The sequence below is a fragment of the Penaeus monodon genome, chromosome 5 (genome assembly GCF_015228065.2).
Source record: "Penaeus monodon isolate SGIC_2016 chromosome 5, NSTDA_Pmon_1, whole genome shotgun sequence".
In the NCBI taxonomy this organism is placed as follows: domain Eukaryota; kingdom Metazoa; phylum Arthropoda; class Malacostraca; order Decapoda; family Penaeidae; genus Penaeus; species Penaeus monodon.
The window spans coordinates 17,808,822-17,815,614 of NC_051390.1; the positions used below are offsets into that span (position 1 = coordinate 17,808,822).

At 39.1% G+C, this 6,793-nt stretch overlaps 2 pseudogenes; both read right to left on the reverse strand.

Moving 5' to 3' along the window:
* Positions 1 to 6,793, reverse strand: part of LOC119573030 — an 11,806-nt pseudogene extending 5,013 nt beyond the window's left edge.
* On the reverse strand, positions 2,650 to 3,850 carry LOC119573468 (annotated as a pseudogene).

Below are 6,793 nucleotides of genomic sequence, written 5' to 3' on the forward strand. Positions count from 1 at the left end.
ATATATATATTATTTTAAATTTGTGTGTTGTGGTGTGTGTTGTGTGGGTGCCATATCTGTGTTTTGTCCTTTATCATAAATTTTATTTTTGCTTTTATAATGATGTATAGATAAAAGTTACTTCTAATGATTTTTACTTCTTTTGAGTATTGTTAATTGGTTTGAAACATTTTTCCTAAAAAATTTGGGGATACTAAGAGTGAAAGATAGTGTTTTAAATTCACCCCACAGGCGTTATAATATCGTGTTATATCATTGATGGGTATGCAACAGTAACTGTATATTTTGAAAACTCTTTTAGTGATACAGATTTATTCGTGTGTGTGTATATACTTTATACATACATCATATATACAAGGATATATATATATATATATATTATATATATATATATTATATATATATATATATATATATAGCATACACACACACAGACTACCCATATATATATATTTACATATTCATATATATTTTAACACAATGTACACAAAAAGAGAGGTAGATGGGGACACAGAGATATAGATGGATAGAAACATATATAACACAAACACACACACACCTACACACAAAACACACAACAAAACACTGTACTTTATATACAAAAAATTTTACACACAACAAGTTCACACATATTCACAACACACCCCCACATATATGCCCTGTGTGTGTGTATACTATTTATGTATATGTACATATTTATATATATATATAATATATTATATATTTTATATATATATATTTTATATATATATGGGGTGTGTGTGTGTGTGTGTGTGTGTGTTGTGTGCATATGGGGCGCGCGCGCGTTTGTGTGCGTGTGTGTGTACACACACATAGATATAAAAATATATATAAAATATAAATGTAATGTAGCTTTGTCTATTGTATATGTATATTTTATATATATATACTATATATATATATATATATATATATATATGCACAGACACGGACATACACACATTATGTGGTGTGTGTGTTGGTATGGGTGCGCGCGTTTGTGTGTGTGGTGTACATAAAATCGGGTTATTATATGTCACACACCACACACACACACACACCTCACAAGCACGCACGCACCACCACACACATATGTGTACAGATATACTTTACGTACAGCATATATATGTATATAAGCATATCTTCATATATGTATTACATACATACATGCATACATACATACATATATTGTGTGTGTTCATGTGTATAACACACAAATATGCATATATGTACATATATATGTATATACATATCATATATAGGTTTATATATGTAAGTGGGGTGTAAAACTAAATACTCAAGCCCACTTTATTTATTGAATACCACACACACCACAGACATATTATACACTCGACAACAATAACTGTCAGACGACTGTTTGTTTAAGAAGCGCTTCCTGCTTTTTTGTCTTGTTGGGAGATAAGGAAGTTTTTATGTGGGGTCATTGTAAAAAAGACACAGGCCCTGCAACTAATTTTAAATATGAATGCAGTTTTTACACTTTGCTGAATAATTGTATGTCCATGTGTTTATAAAAATAAATATTCTTTGGCGATGAAAATATCAATGAGCATACCAAGATAAGGTTCGATGATAATTGTTTTTGATACGATTGCGGGTAGATTTTCCATGATAAATAAAAAAAGCACACGCACAAGCACAACGACCTACACACAAACACACACCCCACACACACTAACGTGCATACGCGCTCACAGAAATACAAAGTTACATATAAACATATATACATATATGTGCATATATATGTGGCTCACAGATGTAAACAAACTGGCAACTAGATTAAAAAAAAAAATTGGGTACAAGAAAGACTTTTGCGGTTTTATACTGTCTACCACATGGGAATGTCTCTTCAAATTATTACATGATAGAAATAGATTTACTTTGCTTACTATAGTGTTTGGCAATACTATAGCAGCTAAAACAAGAATTATCGTATGATGGAAATTACCACATCCAGTCAAAACGCCAGGGGTACACAGAAAAAAAAAAAACAAATACAAAACAAACACGGAAAAAAAAACCATGAAAACAGTGCTAGTATGACACCTCCGTTTCGAAGCACATCTTATGCTGTATTTCTCAACAGTGGGGGCGAGACACTAAAAATGTTTCCTTGATACTGCGACACACCGACTCTAATTCCATATTTTAATACGAAAGTACAGTAAGGTCTGGGTATATGGTTATTTATATTACTTGCAAATGTGCAAATTATTGTAAACTGTATGATTAAGATACTGAGCAGATTATGGAAACGCAGCAGCCTGCTGGACTGGAAAGATGCTGTTTATTTTTAGAACTTTTGAGAGCGCGCTCTCACTTATAATTATTGTCATCTTTGCTACTGTATAACAATGCGATCAAACATGGGGCCCTTGGATATAGCATGTCTGATTTAATGCTTCGTTCCCTTCATAACAATTCATTTTGTGAATCCTAAAAAGGGTCAAGAAAGTTAGGGCATTATCGATATACACTTTATTACATTATTAAGATAGTGGTAGGAAACTCTTAAAACATTTCATACATGGCTTCGGGGAAATGATCTTTTTAATATGATGCAAATTTATTCCCATCTCTTTTAAGAAGGCCATCTTCACCGACGAATATTTGCTGAAAAAGGATCCTCTAGCTGGCGAAGGGGTTGAAGGCACGAGCAGGCGCTGGGTAGCTGAAAGCCGCAGTCTCCTTTGCGGTGGCGGTGCCGGTCACGGTTGTTATACTGTTCCCTGTATACGGTAGAAGTCACGTAATTTGGTTGTTGTAGACGACTCTGGTGTTGTACTGAGTGCGAGTTAGACCGGGTAGTTGTTGTGTCCTGACAGAGGTTTGAGTGACTGTGACGTAGCGTGTCTGAGCGGGAAGGTTGATGTATGAAGACGCTTCCTCTGAGTGTAGATGGTTGTAGGAACCCACTCGAGTAGAGAACTGAGTCCTCACGCCCTGCTGAGGAACGGTGACGATCCTTGTGTTGTATTGAGGCACCTGCTGTGTACGAACGACGGTGGAGACTCGCTGTTCTATTTGTGTACTGTTACGTATTAAATCTGCTTTGTTAGTGGGGAACTACCTGCGAGACGATAGTGGTGGTGAACAGGAACCCAAAACTGTGTAGAGGTGATGATTCGAGTCTGACCAGGTTGTGTGATGGTTTGGGTGACGACGTTGGTCCTGACAATCTGGGTAGTCCTGACCACGTTCTGTGCAGGTATGACTACAGTAGAATAACGAGTGCTATACTGAGTAGTGGGTACAATACGAGTTTGATCTGGTAACTGCTGTGTCCTTATAACCGTCTGTGTTCTATAGACGGTGCTGACCACTTGCTGAGGAACCACCTGTGTTGAGCGACATTTCTAACGACAGTGGTAGGTATCTGTTTGGACACGAGTCTCATACCGTGTCTGGTATTGCACTTGGGTCCTGATACTCTGCTGGGTACGAGTTACATAGTGACCTGAGGAGGGAGAGTGATGAGCTGTGTGCGTAGGTTTTCCTGAGTGCGAGGGGACAGTGAGTGTTTGGTAGGCACTGAAGGAACCTCTGAGTGCGGACGATCTGTGAGTATAAGGTGGTGAAGACCTGCTGTGTGCGGACAGATGTTTGTGTGATGTACTGGACATTTGTCTTATAGACAGTGATGGGACGACTACGGTAGAATATTGTAGCTGCGTACGGTAAACCACAGATGGCTTGCATTGGGCTTTTTCCTTTGGCGGCAATAAGAGGACTCGAGGTTAATGCGAGCTCCGAAGATCGGGACGCGAGGCCTCTCGACAGACGCTCCGAAGGCGCAGCCGACCAGCAGGGAGAGCAGCAGCGTCCTCATCCTAAAGAATACATTGTTAGTATTACACCAGTTAAGTTAACTGGAAGTTATAAAATTAAAGTTGATGTATAAACGGACATGTGGATAAATCTAGAAATGTGGATATAAATGATTATATCAATGAAAGTAATGCCTCCCATATAAAAACAGAATTTACTTTCATAGAAAATAAGAAGTAAAGTTGCATAAAAATACAGATTAATATCATTGAATGAATAACAAGTTGAAGATACTTACTATGGATTGTCTGTAATACATAAAGAATATTTCATATGAAGGAATAATAAAAAAGTGTTGTATAGGGATACTGGTGTGTATTTCACATTTACTTCCATACAGAGTTTACTGGGAAGCGAAATATAACAAAATTTGTTGAAAAAGTTTCGGTTTTTTTTTTCCAACTTGATTCCTCGTAGGTAATTTAATAAAAATCATGATTTAAACTTTTTGGCACGGGGGTATTTTGTTTCTCTAAAAATTAAAGGGGACGGCCGGAGCATCGTAATTGTAACCACAAGAGGAGGTAACAGTTTGAGTGATAGAAAACTTGGCGAGGTTGGTTGACTGTGCGGTACACAAGATCTTGTCTTTTGTTGGGTCTGCACCACCTCCCGGTTAACGACACGGTCTTGACCGGGTACTTGGAGCACAGAGGTTCTGACTCCTGACGGGTTTTGTACAACGGGGACCGGTGTGACGTATTGGGCCCTGACAACTGTCTGCACCTGTGTGAATGGCTGAACCCTTGTCTCGAAGAGACTAGTGTAGATGTGGGGGGAACCAGCTGTGTTCGCACCACTTTTTGGGGGACACTACCTGTGTGAGGATACGTGTCTGGGTAGCAACACTGGTTCTCGTCACCACCTGTTGACGAGTAGCAACGACATTTTGGTAACGAGTGTTCACGATGTGAAAGGAATACGGGTTGACGCTGAGAAACAGTATTTTGAAAGAACGTCCTGTCCACGGACGACAGATGTCCTTAGTAGCTGTTGGACACGTGTGGATGTTACAAAACGGGTGATAGCTGGGCTGTTGCCCTCCTGACAATGAGGTCTGAACAACAGTCTGAACACGAGTTTGTACAACGTCACGGCCCTGGGACAGTGACGACACGGGTTAGCTGACGCTCCTGTGTCTGGTAATTAGTAAGAGTCTGGAACAGTTCTGATCTGAGTGCTGGACCTGGACAGGAACAACCTGAGTCTGCACCTGTGTACGTGTGACGTAATTGACTTGTGGCACCACACGGGTTGGAAGTTGACGAAACGAGTTTGTACAACAGGGGGGCTTGGAACGGTCTGTGTGATAAACCCTATCAATAGTACGAATAGTTGTTTGTCGAATAACGCTGGTCTGATACTGGACCTGCGTCTGAACTCGATCTGGAAAAGTGTGGTTTGGTACCACCTGTTGCCTGACAAAGGTCGTGGTTGTGTATTGAGTGTTGAGTTGATTGACGGTCTGGAGGCGAACTGAGGTTCCCGAAGCTGAGTGTTGTAGACGGACGGAATTTACAGGAAACAAAAGGGTTTCATTTTGCAGGAGGAAGGTATTGGTTGTCGGGTTTCCGGGTAATTGTATCCCTGGGGTTCGGCCGAGGCCAGAGCCAGCAGCAGTAACGTCGCCGTGAAGCGCCACATCCTGCAAAGAGAAATTCCACAGATTAGAGCAGCGGTGATTGGAAGACCCGCGTCTCGATCACTCATTTGGGAATAAAGTCCAATCACACGCCCTTCTATCTGTGTAACTTCTCCATGCGATGTGGGCTGACCCGAGAGGACTTTGTCGCCCAAATGAGCAGCGAACTTAATTGGTGTACAGAAAGAATAGATACAGGACAGTGAATCCGAGTGAGTGATGGAGAAAAGATGGCTTCCCACTCTAAAATATTCAGCTCATACTTTTCGCGAATATATAAACGTGATATATATTGAAATTATATTACGCTAAACTGCTTTAGTCTATGCTCTCGTAGTTTATTGTTATGAGTTTGCAATTCTTATAGATTTTCTCATGCGTTCATTAATAAAAAGTAAGTAATGGCTAAGAAACAAAGGAGCTCATGGTTATTTAAGTGTATCCACAACTTACAGGCACTTATATCAATCAAGCATGTTATGCAAATAACACGCTAAAAGATATCACTTATACGACTGCATTTTAGTATCATGGTAATATTTAATTTTGTGGGAATATTGCTAACATTAATTAAAAGTAAGTAATGGCTAAGAAACAGAGGAGCTCATAGTTATTTAAGTGTATCGAAAACTTACAGGCACAATGCATAGATTCTGAATTAGTGACTGGCACAACGAAAATGTTGATCACTTATATGAATCAAGCATGTTATGCAAATAACACGCTAAAAGATTTCATTTATACTACTGCATTTTAGCAATATGGTAATATTTAATTTTGAGGAAATATTGCTAACATCTCTTGTTTTTCATAACACAGGTACTTAGGTTTCTGTTCCTTTTTCGCACTCGCAAGAACTTTACATTTTAAAGAATTGAGATGCGACATCCACGCTCATCAGTCATGGTTGGCTGACGCTGATGCTGACTTTAGTAAAGGGTCACATGTTATATAAGTCTAATTGAAGTTTCTAACGCGTATGAAGCGAAAATATAAAAAGTTTATAAAACTTTAGAAGCGATGGTTAGGGAAAGAATCCGAGTCTTATTTCATAGTATTCACATCGTAGTTTTACATGTAAGAAAAAAAAATCGGTCAATAGAAGCATTATAGATAATACTAGAGAGAAATGCAAATGATTCTCACAGCATCCTCCTTACACAGCACAGCACACTTCACGTATTAACTGAAACAAGATTCATTTCCTAAACATCATTTCTACTTCACGACGGACCACGCTGCTTACCTTTCGCGTATTCAGAAGAGAGTGAGGGAGAAGTGATTTGAGGGTCGAGTTCAGCG